Genomic DNA, 19,005 nt, shown 5'->3' with positions numbered 1-19,005 from the left:
TTGGGCATCCTCCTGTATAGAGGAAATGGGTAAAGACTTAAGGTTCCTGGCAGGAATCCAAATGGGAGCTGTCTCCCCTATGGGAAAAAAGCATCCAAATCCCCTGCCCATAGTAACTAGGGGGTCAGGTCTTCTCCATTGTTGTGTCAGGGGGTCCTTACACCTGACTTTCACTTGGGGCTTAGGGTTTAGTTGTCCCCAGTGCTTCTGAAATCTGGATTCAGTTGCCCCTTTTGACAAATTTAAAATGTTAATGGTAAATAAAGCTATCTGTAACTGTATATGGAGGCTAACTCCCTCTTTTTTTGTTTTAATAATTGCTCCTTAAGACATTGATGATTTCTTTCTATAATTTCTTGGCCTTGGGGATTATAGGGAATTCCTGTAGTATGATTAATATGCCATTTTCAAAAAACTCTGACATTGCTTTACTAACAAAACAGGGTCCATTATCGGTTTTAACTTGTGCTGGTAGACCCAAGGTGGCAAAGCAATGAAGAAAATGTGCTTCTGAATGTTTAGTCCTTTCTCCTGTATGCGCTGTGGCCCAGCATGCTCCTGAGTAGGTATCTATAGAGACAAAGATGTATTTAAACTTACCAAAGGCTAGGAAATGAGTAATATCTGTTTTCCAGAGGACATTAGGTTTAAGGTCTCTGGGATTTACCCCTGGTGGTTGTAAAGGGGGTACTTTTAAGAAGGGCTGGCATGTTTTACAGGTATGTACCACCCTTTTGAGGTCCTTTACAGGAATCTGAGGAAATCTATGCTGAAGACCTCTCCAATAAATGTGGGTTAAGTCATGCAAACAGGTAGCCTCTTGTAACGTTAATGCTTGCGGGCCAGTAGCTAACTGGTCCACACACTTATTGCCTAGGGAAAAAAATCTAGGAAGTTTTTAATGCCCTCTCAAATGTTGAATATGAAGGGCTCCCAGCCCTTCTAATAGGCCCTTAAGGGTAACCATAAGAGGGGAAATAGGGTTTTCTTCCAGCTTGATATGTGCCTGGGGAATATGAGGGAGCACGTTAATCATATATAGGCTATCCGAATACAAATTAAAGGGTTTTTGAATGTCCTGAAAGACCATAACTACGGCCAGCATTTCTTTATATTGTGCTGGCCCTTGACAAGGTTGAAATCTTTGTTGGCTTGGGGTCTTTTGTTGCTCCTCAAAGGCTGCATACGCAGAGCCTGCTTTACTTCCATCAGTGAAAACATGGAGGGCGTCAGGAATAGGTGTAGAAGAAAATAGAGATGGCATTTTGAAGGAAAGTCTCCATAACATGACAGTCCATTTGGATTGCCCATAATGGCATTCAATTTGGCCTAGAAACCCCTCCAAGGAGAGAGCAAGACGAGCGTTGGCTGAGAGAGCCACTTAACATCTGCCATCCGAAAAGGAAAAACAATGGAGTGAGGGTCAAGCCATAAAACCTTTGGGCTTGGGTCCTTCCCTTGACAATAACATCCGTGAGTTGGTCTGCTTGAGAGTACGCCCGAGGCATGCAACCCAGCGGAGTGTGAACCCACTCTAATGGCTCCCCATTTTGAGTTAAAACTGCAGAAATTAACTTGACACCTGCAAACAACCAAAGAGAAATGGGCTCACAATTAGAATACCTCTTTAGAGAAACTTCATCCATGGCTTTTTGGAACTGCAAAAATATTGCCCTATGGCTGTCTGTAATTGTAATAACTTCTTGTGGTGTCCTGTCTTTTAGCAGGGCAAATAAGGGCACAAGACTATCTTTAGGGAAAGAAACCCATGGCAACAGCCAATTGATTTCCCCTAAAAGACTCTGAAGTTGGGTTAAGGTTAGAGAGGCTGAAATGTCCAGCAAAGGCTTAAGGGGGCTGGCCTGAGTCAAGGTAAGGTGGGTCCCGAGCACCTTAAAAGGGGCTAACTTTTGAATTTTATTAAGCGCTATGGTAAAACCCCCTTTTTTTTAATATGCCGAGAACCTGGGCCAGAAGGCCCTCCAGGCAGCTTGGGTCTTGGTGCCCCAGAATTATATCATCCATGTAGACATAGGCAAGGGTGGTATCTGAACCCAGCACAGGCCCTAAAAGTGTGGCCAGGTATTGTTGGCAAAAGGACGGGCTATTGGCCATTCCCTGTGGCAGCACCATCCATTCAAACCTCCGATCAGGCTGGGAAAAATTAAGAGAAGGTATACAGAAAGCAAACTTCTCGCAGTAATCTAGATGCAGGGGGATAGAAAAAAAAAACAGTCTTTAATATCAATCACAACCAAGGTATATTCTGAAGGTATAGCAGGAGTCCAGGGCATGCCTCTTAGGGGCATTCCTGCTAGCTCCATCCTTTCATTTACCTTACATAGGAGCATATGCCAGGTCCCAGAGGTTTTTTGAATAACAAATACAGGTGTGTTCCAAGGACTTATAGAAGGGCGAATATGCCCAAGGTTTATCTGTTTCTCCACCAGAAGGTGGAGGGCTACAAGTTTAGGTTTGGTCAATGGCCACTGCTCTACCCAGATTGGGCTTCCCGGCTTCCACCTAATGGGAGGTACTTGGGGGGCAGTGGCCTTTAGGATTGGGGGTGCACCTGAGCGGGTCCCTTTTGTTCTTCTCTGTGATTATGAAAGTTAAAAAAATCCCTTTCCTTAACTCCCTCTGGATCCTGATTATGCCTTTGTGCTTCTTCCCCATCCAGGATATCATCATAGCATGCTCGATGGTCTGTAGTGACCACAGCATCCATTTGTCTTAGCATGTCTTGCCCTAGTAAATTGGCAGTGAGGTTCTTTGCCACTAAAGGGCGTATCTTTCCCTGTTCTCCATCTGGGCTAGTCCATGTCATAAGGGTAGCCGTTTCTTTGGACGGTGAGTTACCCCCTACCCCCAATATCGGGGGTCCAGGTGCAAGCTTCCAGTCCAAGGGTACTTCCTCCTCCCTGAGTATGGTTTGGTCTGCCCTGGTGTCAATTAAGCAGTGAAACCTCTTTCCGCCTATGAGGATACTCATTTTAGGGTGGAGTCCTTCCACCAGGGAGACTGTCCAATGGACCTGGGCCGTCCTGCCACGAGGCTGCCTGGGCCTAACAGCAGAGGAGGTTCCTCCTTGAGTTAATGGGGCTGGAGGATGCCCCTCTCCTAGTTTAAAGGTTTCCCATCTAAATCAAACTTGGATCGGCAATCCTTTTTCCAATGATATCCCTTCCTGCACCTGGGGCAGGGTGTAGGGGCAGTTTGGCCCCCCAGGGCCAGTTGGCGGGGGATTGTCATGTAGAGTCCCTCTTAAAGTGCCCCTCCTGCCCGCATTTAAAACAAGTCCCTCTCCCCATTGGTCTTGGAGTTCCTCAGCCCTGGGCTGCCAGCGCTTCAGTAATAGCCTCAGTCAATGTAGATGTCTGAGACTGTAAAGCTAAAGCTAGTGATTGGGACTGGAGCTGTTGTGTTCCCACATCCTGTGAGGCCACCACCCATCTGCTCAGGGAACTCTCTCTCAGTCCCGTGCAGGCCATTTGGTGGTCTGCATTCATCCCTTCCCAGAGCAGCAGCTTTACAAACTGATCTCAGAGGTTCCCTGCCGGCAGCTTGCGGTGAACACTCTGTTGGACTCGGTCTATGAAATCAGGTAAAGGCTCACCCAGTTTTTGTCTCACTCCTGCCATGGGGGACTCAGTAGGCCCATCATCTAGTTTGTATCACGCAGCAAGTCCTGTCTGCCTTACCTGGTCACAGTACGGCCAGGTATTGCGGCCTGTTGGACGCCGGTAGAATAGGCTTCTCCCGTCCCTGCTAACATGGTATAAGTAATAGGTATTGCGGGTTGAGCCTGCCGGTTACTCTCCGCTCGCACTCTGCATTCCTCCTTAAAGAAGGCACACCATTTAATAAACTGAGCACTAGTAAGAACAGCTTTGGCCACATCCATCCAGTCCTTAGGGACACACGGATGATAGGCAATGTCCTGTAATAGGGTCTGGGCCCAGGGAGAGTTTGGGCCATCCTCCACCACCCCCTGGCGGAGCTCTTTAAGATCCTTAGCTTCCCATGGATACCATTCCAAGGGCCTGTTAGCCCCTGGTGCCAAAGTGACCGGATACGCTTGGGGAAGCGGATCATGTGGCCTAGAGTCTGGGCTCTTGGGTGGCCCTTCCTTTCCAGAGGAGGTCTCCGAGTAGGTTACTTCCCCAGCCCTCAGCCCCTCCAGTTGGTAGAGGTCTGGGACTTGGAAGTCCCTCTCACAGGTCTCATAGGACGCCGTACCTCCCTTCCAATCGGGGGAATGGGGAGGGGGCCTAGGACTGTCCTGGGCACCTGAGTAGCTGCCTTTGCCCCTGCATGCAAAGATAGTGCGTTCCCGGTTGAGTTTGACCTTTTCTTTTTCCTTTTCACTTTCCAAGTCTTCCTGTACTCTTTCTAGGCCTAATGTTTTCTCCTAATCCTCTCTTCTTCTGTGATATAACATTACCCATATTTAGGGTTTCACTTACCCCGAAAGACTGCTTAGCATCGGCCGGTATCTTTTCCTTTCGTGCCCCACGTTGGGCACCAGATGTTGGGTCTTCGTCTGTCTTTGGACAGATGGGGTCCGAGGAGAGGTAATTGTGAAGTGCGGCCGCTTGCCCATTCCCGAGCCTTCCTTAGCCCAGGAGATAATCAGACGCAGCGGGGAGTCAAACCAAGCAGGAACTCGTTTATTAACAGGGAGCATCCCCTTTTTAAAGCAAAAGACTGCGTGGGAGGAGAGGAAATGGGATCAACCAATCACTGAAAGGCCACACCTTAATTTGCATTTAAGCTTCCAAGAGTTGTTTACACACTGAACCTGAACAAGTCCGGCTCTGCCCACTCAACTTCCTCTCAGGGCCATCTTTGCTACCCCTCACACCTAGGTAGGACATTGATACATAAACCTGGCATTCTCTTTTTGAATATTTTTGTGGCCATCCCAGGGCTTAACCTAAGAGCCCGATGTATTCCTGAGCTATTTTGCTCAAGGGTGAGGCTCTACCATCACCACAGCTCCACTTACAGCCATCTGGTCATTAATTGGACAAGAGCAACTCCCAGGCTTTCCTGCCTGGTGTGGCTTGGATCTCCTGCTCAGCTTTCTCTCTCAAAGCTGGAGCTCTACCCTCTGGGCCACTGCTCCTCTTCTGGTTCTCTGGTGGTTTATTGGAGATAAGAGTCTCACAGATTTTCCTGCTCGGTTGGCTTTGAATGGCGATCTCCTGGGAAGGGTTCAAGTGGCATTCCTCAGGTATTCCCTGAGGAGCCGCTCCACACAAACCCTTAGTCTAAATCTCTACAGGTACTAGAGAAAAATGGAAGCATGAAGATGCTACTAATGTGTTCTAGATACTTAATGTTGGAGACACAAAACACTCATAATTATTAGATCAGTTTATAGGCAAAAGGAGAAATGCAGACAGTATGAGGATCGTTCCAGATTTTGGTCCCCTCATCCTGAGACAGTAAATTAACTGCAGCTCAATGCTAAGTGACAGAACTGGCATGTCCTGTGGATATTTGCTCCCAAATCATCTGACACTCATTTCTCACTTTTGGCTTCAAACCTGTGACCAATCCCAGGGTAAGATGAGGAGAGAAAATCCTTCTCAAAAAAGCAGCTATAACAAACATTGGGTAGTTTACTTATAAATTCAAACCATTGGAATGACCCTGTTAAGAAGTCATATTGTCCAGATTAACAAATGAAGAAGAAGAAAAAAAAATGAAGAAGAAAAGAAAGAAGGTGTCAGTGGATGCTGACTGTAATCCCTGCTCCTCAGGAGGCTAAGATGTAGAGAATCTGAGTTTGAATCCAGTCAGTGTAGGAAAGTCCATGACACTGTTATTTCTAAGAGAAATGAGGCTGTGAATCAAGATTAATGTACTACCTTTTCGCAAAAGGAGCTCAGGGACAATGTCTAGGCTCATAGTTCAACCTCAGGACCTGCCCACTCAAAAAGAGCCTGTATCTCCATGTCCTTGTGTATATATGGATGTATTCCTATAGGTGAAGCTCCCAAGTAGCTCTGATGAGTGGCAACAAGCTAGGAAATTTGTATTCAATACAATGATTTCATAACAGAGAGTGTTTTGATTGCAGTGCATGTTCTGGGGCTCCTCTCACTGTTCCCAGTGTAATCTAAGGGTTTCTCTGCATCCCAGGTCTGCTGGAAGAAGTCTCTCTCACTGTCTGGTCAGTCAGACAAAAGGCCTCAGTACAGTACAGCTGGGTAACAAACAACTCCATCCAGGCCAGTTAGTGAGGATGAGTGTGAATGAGCTCTGAAGGTCAGGAGAAAAAGACTTGTTTTTACACCAAGCTAACTCTCTCCCCATTGCTCTGTTTTAAGAGGAAGGCTTCATTTGTGCAACTCTCATGGCAGACCAAGTTCTGGGCACTTATCCTGCCTTTGTGAGACTATATTCCGGTGTTCAGATACAGTGCTCAATATTATTCAGGAGTCCTTCTGGCAGACAACTAGGGAACTCAACCTAATGAAATGTTTCATTGCCTGCAATGATGGGATTATGATGCCTCTCCTAGGTTTCTGCCAGCTTGGGAAATCCAAGCACATATCTGATATCACAAAACTTCCTGTCATCTAGGGCTGGTGAAGCTCATCAGGTTTTGGAAACTTTGACCTTTCCTATTTAGGCTCTGGATGGCTAGGTTTTGGGGTTGAACACAGGGTCTGGGTACTGACCAGGAGCTCAGTGCAGAAGCATAGTGCTTTATTATTTTGTGTAACAACTTCTGATGTGTGTGTGTGTGTGCGTGCACACACACAAACACATGCATGTGCGCACACACATGCATGAGTCCTGGAGCTTGAACTCAGGACCTGAGCACTGTTCCTAGTTTCTCTTGTGGAAAGATAGCTCTCTCCTACTTGGGCCACAGAGCCACTTCAGACTTTTTTCTAGTGATGTGGCCCTGAGAAATCAAGCCCAGGGTTTCATAGATGCACAGCACTCTACCCCTAAGGAACATTCCCAGCCCTCTACATCAGGTTTGTTAGCTCATTTCTGTCTTTTTTTATTGTTGTTGTCGGTTGTAGGAGTTGAAGTCTGGACCTGGGTACTGTCCCTGAGCTCTTCAGCTCAAGTCTTGTGCTCGCCACTTGAGCCACAGTGCCACTTCAGGTTTTCTGGTGGTCTATTAGAGCTAAGTGTCTCAAGGACTTTCCTGCCCAGGGTACCTTTGAACCATGATTCTCAGATCTCATCCTCCTGAGTAGCCAGGATGACCAGCATGAGCCACAAGCACCAAACTTCTACCTCAGGTTCTTGGTGGTTTATTGGAGATAATAGTTTCATGGGACCTTTTGTGTCTGGGATAGTTTGGAACCCAGATCCTCATGGAACCCAGATCCTCAGATCTCAGCATCCTGAAAAGGCAGGATGACAGACCTCAACTACCAACCCCTTGGTCATGGCCTCCGCTGCAAGGGCATCCATGGCTCCACATGATTGAGTGCTAGCCATGAGCCCAAGAGGTAAGGTCAGAGCCTAGGCCTCAAGTTCAAGGTTGATGACTGAGAAAAAACAAAACAAAACAATTGTCTACAGGAGACAACTCACTAGTTTTCATTAATACATAATTTCATCCTTGCTATGGGGACCTATCTGAGCTTCAATATTCTTTTTGTTGTTGTGGTTTAATTTTTATTTTTTGTGAACATACTTTACAGAGGGGTTACAGTTACATAGGCAAGATAATGAGTACATTTCTTATCAAGCATTGCAGCCTCTTCCTTTGTTTACCCTTCACATACCTTCCCAGCCTGCCCCCGCTCCCCCACCCAGTTCCCCCCCCCCCCCCGCACCAAAGTTGTAAAGTTCGTTTTCGACATGACAACTTGTACTTCTCATAGTTGCAACGGGTCCACCTGTATCCTTAAACGACTAGTTTTCCCCATCTCCTCCACAAATTATACCGACATCAAATATAGTGAAAGCAGGGGTTATACTGTGGGGGAGGGACATACAAAGCAACAAAGAGATAATCTTATAAGTGCATTAGAAAAAAATGCATGAAATAAAAAAGCATTAAAATACATATCTAAGGGTTCATTTTCCTAACATCACATTATCTGACCTTTTCTGCTTGATTCATACATATACTAGATATTGCAAATAAGGGAATCCATGGGAACTATGTTTCTTTGGGCTTGGCTTAATTCACTTAATATAATTTTTTCCATGTCTTTCCATTTCCTAACAAATGGGGAAATGTCATTCTTTCTGATGGAAGCATAGAATTCCATTGTGTATATATACCGCATTTTCTTGATCCTTTCATCTACTGAGGGGCATTTGAGTTGGTTCCATATCTTAGCTATGGTAAATAATGCTGCAATAAACATAGTTGTGCTGGTAGCTTTAGTGTGGTCTTGTTTGTAAACTTTTGTGTAAATGCCCAAAAGGCCTCAATATTCTTGTCAGCATAATCATCTCAGTTGTGGAGCTCTTACAAGGACAAGATATAAGAATGCAATCGGTAAGTACACAGCACATGGCACTCTTTACATGACTCAGCACAGAGCATCCTGTGAAAGACTGAGCACCCAGCACCCAGTACAGGACTCAGCACACTGCAACCTGTGAAGGACTCAGCACATAGCAACCTGTGCAGTAATCAGAATGGAGCACCCTATGGAGGACTCAGCACATAGCTCTATTCCACAAGCTGTCATTAGAATTAGGGTGCTTTAATCAGTATCATCATTCTTTGAAGTAAATTTTACAAACCATTAAAGTTCACATCTAATGGTTTAGTGGGGTTTGTTTTTGGGGAGGAGGGGTTGGCCATGGGGTTTGAACTCAAAGCATGGGGATATTGTTCTAATAACATTTGCTTAAGGCTAGTGCTCTACCATTGGAGCCACATTTCAAAGACTCTAACAAACTTCCTGCCAGGAATGGGTTTTAAAGCCCCTGAGAAGCTAGGATGTCGTGTGTAAGCCAGGATGACATGAATAACTCGTGAAGCTGGGTTGCAGTAGTTTACATCTGGCTAAGTCTGGTTAGGTGTCAGCTATCAGCATCAGACTCCTAGCTTGCTCTGTAATGAGGTATTTAAAGTTCAGTACTTCTATAATTGCAGTTAGAACATCCTCCCTTTTTTAGGCGGCATTCATGGGGCTTGAGTAAGAGCTTAGACACTGTCCCTAAGTGTTTGTGTTCAAGGCTAACACTCAATTGATTGAAAGACAGCAGAATTTCCAGGTTTTCTGTTTATGTGGCATTAAGTTATCTAACCCAGGGTTTCATGCTTACTAGGCGAGCACTCAACCACCGATCCACAGGAGTGAATGAGGTAAAAATAGAGAGAGATTGCTGTATATAAATATTATATACACAAAAAGAGATGTCTGCATATTATTAAAATATAGATAATATTACTACCAACTATAGTTATTAAATTATGTCTCCATTTATTGATGTGTTCCAGTTTACATATAATTATATATTTCATAGAATGAGACCCATGTGTATATATTATTAAATTATGCATCATGTGTTACTACCAATTATTAGGTATTTAATTATGTCTCCACGTACTTTTTATTCTCTTAATGCTTAATAAAATATTAATTAAACTTAATGAACATCCTATACTTATTGCATCTAATTTTACGCTAGAATGCTTCACTACTAATTCAATCTGTTTATCATTGATTGTAGTGACAATTCTTCCACCTATTACATTTCTTACCTTTATAAAATCCTATTACATAGCATATAGATTTGCACTTGAATTATATATCCTACCTGACACTGAGCATTTTCACAGAAAAGGAAAACATGTGTCACGCTTGGCTTCTCACTCCACGATTACATTTTTGGCAGTGTTAGGGTCTAAACTCAGGGCCTAGAAGGCTCAATTCATGAATGGGTGACAGCCAGCACAGCAGCCTCTAGCCAATTCAGCTGCCATGCAGTGCACAGGCCTTGAGGTTGAGCCTGCCCCGTATGTTGACTTCAAATTGCACTTAGTGTAGTTATTCATTTTATTTTTTGTTTTATCATTTACCACTTATTTTATTGACTGCTATTACACATGGAATATTTACTACATTTATTACGTAGGATATAGATTTGCCTATGTATGAAACTTCATACCTGACACCCAGGACATTCACAGAAAAGGAAAACACATGTCACCATGGGCTTCTTACTGCACGATTCAATTTTTGTGAGTGCTGGCATCTGAACTCACATCTTACAAGGCCCAATTCATGAGTGGGTGAGTGTCAGCATGCCAGCCTGGGGCATATGGAGTTGACAAGCATTTCCCACAACTGAGAACGAGCCATAGGGGTTGACAAAACAAGAACAGATTGACATGCAGATGGTAGTACACAAATAAATACAGATCTTTATAGAGTGCCAGAGATATCTATACATTATGCAGTTATATAGGCTACATTCCTACCAATTCTTGGGTATTTATTCTGCCTCCTCCATGTAATTAACATTATTGTTTTCATCCTTAATGAATTATTAATTAAATCAACCACTGTCCAAACTATTGTGTCCATGTAATTAATAATATTTGTTTAATGTGTCCAAAAATATTCATTAAAATCCATTGGCCTCCTAAAATCAATCTCTAATTTTATAGTAGAATCACTCAGGAACAACTAATTCAACCTTGATATTCATATACTTCTATCCTTATTCCTATGAATAGGAACGAGACTCTTAGCATCTCCCTCCATTGGTAGGGGTCAGGACTGGGCTTTGAACACAGGGCCTAGGTTGCCGTTTTGACCTGTGGCTTCCCTGGAAGCCATCAGCCTTCACCATTGCCAGGTTACCAACAGTTTTCAGTCGTGTCATTCAGACCAAGGATGGTCACCTTGAAAAGAAAACAAATGTAAAACCGACATCCATCTGCAGGTAGCCAGATTTTTATCTGTGTCTTTTTATTTATTTTTATTCCGGTCAGTCTTTGGGGCCAAGGAACCCAGGTTCAGCTGTGGGCTCAGTGGCTGCACCACAGCCTAGCATGATCAAAACTGAAGCAGAGTTGCAATGAGCTGAGCTCAAGCCCTGTTCTTGACAAAATAAAAATAAATTCATACATACATACATACATACATTCAAAATGTTTAAAAACCAATGAGGCTCCTTGGCTTGGAATTCACGCCATTTTTTCTACCAGGCTTGGGATTTGAACTCAGGGTCTGGATAAAACTGCAGCACTGTGGGGGAAGGGGAAGCTCACCGTGCTGGAAGACAAGAAAATCAGGCTTTTTCCCAGGGGCTGAATTCAAGCTCTAGCACTCGAAAAAATAATATTCGTATACATTTTAAATACATGATTTATATTTATATACACATGATTACTGCATATTGCAGTTACTGTAGTTATTCATTTTATTTTGTGTTTCATTTATTGATTATGTAGAGAGTATGATTACATGTATAACATTTTTTACATTCTATTACATAGGATATAGATTTGCCTACGTATTATACATCAATTCTGAGACCCAGGACTTTCGCTGATAAGGAAAACAAGTGGGACAATTGGCTTCTTCCACCAGGATTAAGATTTTGGCAGTTCTGTGATTTGAACTCCAGGCCTAGAAGGCCCACTTCATGAATAGGTCAATGTTAGCAAACCAATCTGATGCAAATTAAGTTGTTGGGCAAATGTGGGGGACTTTTGTTTGAGGACTTGAGATCAAGCCATAGGTGTGGCCAATATATAAACATATGACTATGCATCTACGAATAAATTTATAGAGACTGATAGACGTTCATGTAGATTCTACTATATAACTCTATATAAAGAGTGATGTCTATATCTTATTTTTATATATTCTATTACTACCAATTATTTGGTCTAAAATTATGCGTCTATTAATTAATCACGGTACGAGACTTAATAAAGTATTCATCAATGACCTATATTTATTGCATACAATCTTATACTAGAATGACTAGCTAATTAGTAATTCAGTTGGTACGTGTCAAACATTCTATTAGTGTTCCTATAGATAGGAACGAGTTCTCTAGAATCTTCAGCCGTGTGTAGGTGGCAGTCTCAGCATCGAACTCAGGGCCTAGGTGTCTGGGTTGGGCTCAGGCTTCACTGATAGCCCGAGAGCCTTCGGCCATGAAAGGTCACGTACAATTTTTAAGCCTGGTCATTGAGACCCAGTATGGTCACAGTACAAAGCAAACAAATGTAAAACAGTTGTGTAAAACTTTCAGGTTTTTCCTCCACCATCTTGGTTAGTTTGTTATTTTTTGCCAGAGCTGGGAGTTGAAATTGTGTACTAGGATAGCTGGATCATCTGTGGGTGTAAAAGCTGCACCCCAGCCTAGGGTAATCAAGGCTGAAACAAAGTTGTGATGACCTGAGTTCAAGCTCCGTGCCTGCCCCCCAAAAAAGTTAAGATACTGGCTAGGAATTTGGGCCATTTTTTCTGCCATACCTGGTATTTGAACTCATGAATTGGGTAACTCTATTGTGCTCTGGGTGAAGTGGAAGCTAACCTCCTGGAAGAAAAAAATTCAGGAGCATTTCCCAGGGTGTGAATTCTAGCCCCAGAACTGGCAAAAATAATATTTATATACATGTATAATGTATATAATATATGTATTTGCATAGATATTACATATTGTACCTAGGACACAATATTTTCACAGAGAGGAAAACAGGTCAACATTGGTTTCTTTCCTCATGTATTGCCTTCAGCAATGCTGGGATTTGAACTCAGGGCCTGGAATGCCCAATTCACCAAGGGGTCAGTGTAAGCAGAGCAGCCTCAAACAAATTCATTGCCAAGCAGTTCCCAGGACCTGAGTTCTAGTCCCAGGAATGGCCAATATATAAATACATGTATAAATTGTTGCAAATATATATATATATATGTATATATATATATATATAGAGAGAGAGAGAGAGAGAAAGAGAGAGAGAGATGTATATCCACTGTATATTTAAATATATAAATGCATTTATAGAATGTGAGATGTCTATACATTATTAAATTACATCTAATATATTCCTGATAATTATTAGATATTAAATTATGCCTCCATTTAATGATGTATCATGGATTAAGGCATAATAAAGTGCTTCCTTGTGCAAAAGGAGCTCAAGGACAATGTCTAGACTCATAGTTCAAACCTCAGGGCCTGCACCAAAAAAAAAAAAAAAAGAGCCAGTAACCCCATGTGTCTGTGTATGTATGTATGTATTTCTATCAGTGAACATCCAGAGTCGTTATGAAGAAAGGCACCCTGCTAAGAAATTTGCTTTGAATAGAATGATGTCATAGCACAGAGCATGCTTTCAAGACAGTGCATGTTCCTGGTTTAAAAAAAAATTAAGACCCTGGCTTGGAATTTGCACCATTTTTCTGGCAGCTTGGGATTTGAACTCAGGGTCTGGGTAATTCTGTGGAACTGTGGGGGAGGGGAAACACCGTCTTTGAAGACAAGAATTCCAGACCAGTTTCCAGGGCCTGAATTCAAGGCCCAGAACTGGAAAAATTAATATTCATACATGAGATCTATTTACTTACCTGGGTTTAATCCATATGATATTTATTACCATTAGTCATTTATTATTTATTTTATTTAGTATTTTACATATATAATATTTATTTCATTCATCACGTCTTATCACATGGATTTATTTGCATATGGATTCTACATCATACTGAGACCCAGGACTTTCACCAAGAAGGAAAAAAAATGGGTCAAAATTGGCTTCTGACTCCACATATAAACTTTTGACTATGCTGGGATTTGAACTCACAGCCCACAATGCCCAATTCATGAATGGTTCAGTTGTGGAACAAAAGCCTTTGGCAAACTGAGCAGCCAGCCAGTGCTGAGGACCTACAATCTGGCAATAGTAGTGGCAGATAGATAGATAGATAGATAGATAGATAGATAGATAGATAGATAGATAGATAGATAGATAGATAGATAGATAGATAGATAGATTAGATAGATAGATAGATAGATAGATAGATAGATAGATAGATAGATAGATAGATAGATAGATAGATAGATAGATAGATAGATAGATAGATAGATAGATAGATAGATAGATAGATAGATAGATGTGTAGTTTGCTATATATGAGAGAGAGAGACAATGTGAGGATATTAAATTATATATATTATGAATTATTAGTTATTAAATTAGGTCTCCATTTAATGAAGTATCATGGTTTAATACTTATTGAAGCATTGGTGTAAAAAGAGTCAGTATTCCTTAATTAGGAGAATCATACCATGGTGCTAGAATGAAAGACATAATCTAATACTTTTTGTGTGGCATTCTATAAGAGAATCATGAACTAACTGCAAATTTAATTGTTACTTTTATAACATTCCATTAAGCATTCCCATGGATAGGAATGATTTTCTCATGATCTCCCTCCATTTGTAGGTGGTAGTCCTGGCATTTGAACTCCAGGCCTTGCAAATGCAAACCATTAGAATGACACTGTGAAGATTTCAGTTTGCCACATTGAAAAAAGAACAAGAAGAAAAGAAATCCAGGTGTCAGTGGATCCTGCCTGTAATCTTAGCTCTTCAGGAGGTTGATAGGTAGAGAATGCCAGTTTGAATTCAGCCAAGACAGGAAAGTCCACCACACTCTTATTTCTGAGGGATCACAGGAATACAAAATCCCCATGAGTTTGGCTATTGCTCAAGGGCAGAGTGCTACCCTTGAGGTATCTCCCTAGGTTTCTGGAAGCTTGCTAAATCTAAGCACATGTGTAATATCACAATGCTTCCTGCCATCTAGGGCTGGTGAAGTTCATCAGGTTTTGAACTTTTGACCTCTCCTAGTCGGGCCCTGGGTGGCTAGGTTTCGGGGTTGAACACAGGACCTGGCTGCTGACCATGAGCTCAGAGTACAAGCTCAGTGTTGTACCATTTGCTGTTACAGCTTCATTTCTGGTATCTGTTTTGTGTGTGTGTGTGTGTGTGTGTGTGTGTGTGTGTGTGTGTGTGTGTGTGTGTGTGTGTGTTTATGTGTATGTGTGTGTGCACATGTATTTGTGTTTATACACTTGTCCTGTAGCTTGAATCCAGGACCTGAGCACTGTACCTGAGATTTTCCTATACAAGGATAGTCCTCTACCACTTAAGCCACACAGCCACTTCAGGCTTTTTTCTAGTGATGTGTTACTAAGGAATCAAACCCAGGGATTCATACATGCAAAGTATTCTACCCCTAAGACACATTCCCAGCACTCCACTTCAGGTTTCTTTCTTTCTTTTCTTGGAAGTTGGAAGAATTGAAGTCTAGTCTTGGGCGCTGTCCTTGAGCTCTTCAGCTAAAGCCAATTGTTCTACCACTTGAGCCACAGCACACTTTGAGTTTTTTAGTGGGCCACTGAACAGAAGCATCTCAAGGAATTTCCTGCCCAGGCTGGCTTTGGACTGTCATCCTCAGCTCTCAGCATCCTGAGTACTTAGGATGAAAGGTGTAAGTCAGCAGTACCCAGCTTATACTTCTATTTTCTAAGTGGTGAATAGGAGATAAAGGTCTCATGAGACCATTTGTGTCTGGGATGGTTTTGAAGCCATATCGTCAGATCTCAGCTTCTTGTGTAGACATGACAGACCTCAGCTACTACACCACTATACGGTAACAAGCAAGTGCATGGGGTCAGCGGCAATGTTGGCTAACCACCTGAACCATCCTTAAACATGGACCAAGGAGTCTAACCCACGCGCTCAAGTCAGGGGTTTGCGCCAAAGCCACCATGGCACAAAGAAAGTGAAGGCCGGCAGGGTCACTTGGGTTCAGGGTAGGCAGTCAACTGTAAGGATTTCCCTGCTGCGTGTTGCACTCTCCCCCATGCCCTTGTCTCCTGCCTTCTCCTCCCCTCCCTCCCCCCACCGGCCAAGGTGGGATCCTAAGCACTCTGCACCTCAGAGAACAGACCAACCAGGAGTGTTCTGGGAGCACCTCAAGAAGGCAGAGCAAGGTGTGGCTTTTCACACTGACCTCCCTTTCCGTGGAGAGAGCCAACCCCTGTGCTGATAACAAGTCATGGGAAGAGAGGGGCAAGATCAGGGCACCCCCCTACTCCAGCAAGTACAAGTCCCCGACCTCATGGCAAGGGCGGCGAGAGACCAGCCAGACCCGGTTGCTGCACCCCTGCCTCCTGCACACGACAGGCATGGTGGGATGGTGAGGGCAGGGGCCCGCGGGCAGAACGAGAAGAGTGGTCCCACTCGCAATGAATGTCCATCCCTTACCTGGCACAACCTATGCCTGGGCCTGAAGGAGATCGCAACATTTCCACATTAATCACACCAAGGGTATGGAGAAGACAGCCACATGGCACTTGGGAGGCAGTGACCCAGGAACGCAGCTTCTGAGAGGGCCATCCTGGGATAAACGTAGCCAGGACAGACACTGTTCATGAGTAATGAAAGAAGCAAAATAAATTAAAAAATAAAAATAAAAAAGTGAAACCAAGATGGAATTTGCACGAAAAAAGCAGTCTGAACCTGAGAAAACTGCTGATAAACTGGGAATCCGGGATAGGTCCCAAGCAGACAGGGGCGGCAAAGTCGGCCAGCCTGCCCTCATGACCTCTGCCACACATGGTGCCTCTCCCCTCCCCCACCCCAACATTTCCAGAAAAGCACAAGTGAGAGCTTGTCCCACTGTCTGCCTACCCGTTCTTTTTTTTTTTTTTTTTTTGGTTGTTTGTTTTGTTTTCTTTTTCCCCTGATGGAAATGAGAAAACACTGCCAAAGATGGGTCAGGTCCAGGAAGAGACAAGCTGGGAGGAACCCCGCTCACTTGTGAAATTCATGAGCCAGGAGCTCAAACACAGCTAGTCCAGAGGAGGCTGCATGCCTCACCTGCCTGCACAACACACTGTCCCCACTCCACCCCTCACAGGGAAAGGGGAGGGGGAAGGCCAGAGAGAGGTTTCTTCTAACACAGAGATGTTAGGTACGTCACACACACAGGTCTGGAAAACTATGGTGACAGTGCAATGGGAAGTGTGAGTCCACTCACGCATCAATAAATGACAGGAAAGTCAAACAAGAGCCCCTGGGTGAGAAAGGAAGGGGAGGTGGCACCCGTTGGACACTTATCCCGGGCACCAGATGGAACGACCTTCTGATCTTTCCTCCTCAAATCTGTCCAGACAGCTAGCCTTTTCTAATAGGCTTTTCCACTCTCTCTGGAGCAGTTCAGGGCATGAGGTGAGGAATCTAAACCCTAGACACGTATGTTGGAGGGTAGAGGCATCATCACTCATATGATTGTGGTGGACCTGGACTTGAGCAGGGTAGTGCACAGTGTGTGGAGGGGGGGCAGGTAGGAAACCCCAGGAGGAAAGACAGAGAAAGAGTAGGGGCCCTGTTCCAAACAGAGTGGAGGGGTCAGAGGGGCAATCCTATCTCCCGGTGGTGATGCATGGTTAGAACCCACAGACCAGGCATTCTTCTCTTTGGGGTTTGCAATGGGAACATATGCAGGCAGAAGTGTGCCAGGACACACATCTCTTCACAGACAGGTAGACAGGCAGAGCCAGGGGGTCAGGCATGGCAAACACCCTATTCCATCAACACACACACACAAACACACACACACACGTTACGGTGTGTGTATAATATCCACAAGGTAAAAGTTTATTCATCCATTCTCAAAAGAATAGGAGTAAGATTATGTCAGCTGCAGGGAAATAGACCTATGCACTATGAGCGGGGCAGGGGTTGGGGGGTTGTGGAGGCCAGAAGAACCAAGAACAGGTGATGCCAGAGGAAGACAGACTGGCAGAAAGACAAACAGACCGACTGACTGACCAACAGCACGTGTTTTTTCTCCTATGTGGATACTAGACCTAAACTATAACTGGACATAGTAACCTACACAGCACTCTGGGCAAACACAGTGTGTGTGTCCCCGTGTGTGTGTGACACATATACTCTCCTTTTGTCAGAAGGTGTAATTTCTCTGAACATTTAAGATATTGCAGATAAGACATAAGACGTAATATCTATAAGTAGCACAACTGTGAATGTACTATAATAACTGGACATGTTAGGATTAAAGTTGGAATTAGGAGGATAGAAATGTATCTGTAAAAATGCTATTGGTCGTTATTACAAGTACATTTGGTTTAGGATATTTCTGAAAACACCGATTGATCTTTCTTGGGATGATGGTCTATGATCACACTAATAACCACTTAAAAGCCAGATCATCTGTTGGATACATTTCAATTGGTTTATATTGCATCCTCAAATATTTTTCTCTTCTTTTTATTCTATCTTCTCAATAAAGATCCAGTGGTATAAAGCTACTTTTATGCCCTTAATATTACATAACTGAAGTGATCTGCTTTGTTTTGCAGCTTTCTCAGCTTAATTCACTGAGGCCTACTTAGTCACACATGATGAGAGGTCCAGAAACATCTTTGGGGACACAGATGGCTTTTGTGTAGTAGGAAGACCCTTACTCACACAGGCAGCCCACCTAGTCGTCCGGAGTGACAGAGCCCACCGCAACAAAGTTGTTAATAAAGAAGCAACTTTATTGAGAAGGTTCCTACACTGACTAGCCAGGGCCGTAGCACAGGCTTGGGTGCTGATACTGCGACCCTGAGTAGCCCACGTACTTAGGTTTTTAAAGGCAAAATTCATAAGGTCAAGCCTGTTCATGCAGGTGACCAATGAGGTTGTCACACACCAAAAAGATTATACTAGACCACATGCAGGTGGCCAATGAGGTTACACTTTGTCACATAATGGCTGTTTAAACTTTTGGTTTAAATGACTCACGAATTCAACGGTAAGTTGGAGCTTACAGTAACCATACACAAAGGAGTTTAGTGGAGTTTCACATAAACAGGTGAAAAAGGTGGAGTTTATGATAAGCTCAGAATGTTGCCAGTATGAGCCAGATTACTGGCTATCTGTTTAATCATTCAGACCTTAACAGAACAATGAAAGTGGGTTAAGTTGTTAAGGGGAGGGGAACCTAGAGGCATTCTTTCCA

This window comes from Dipodomys spectabilis, unplaced genomic scaffold, assembly GCF_019054845.1.
Source record: "Dipodomys spectabilis isolate Male_0828 unplaced genomic scaffold, ASM1905484v1 ptg000200l, whole genome shotgun sequence".
Classification (NCBI taxonomy): Eukaryota; Metazoa; Chordata; class Mammalia; order Rodentia; family Heteromyidae; genus Dipodomys; species Dipodomys spectabilis.
Note: the sequence above shows the minus strand (reverse complement) of the source record.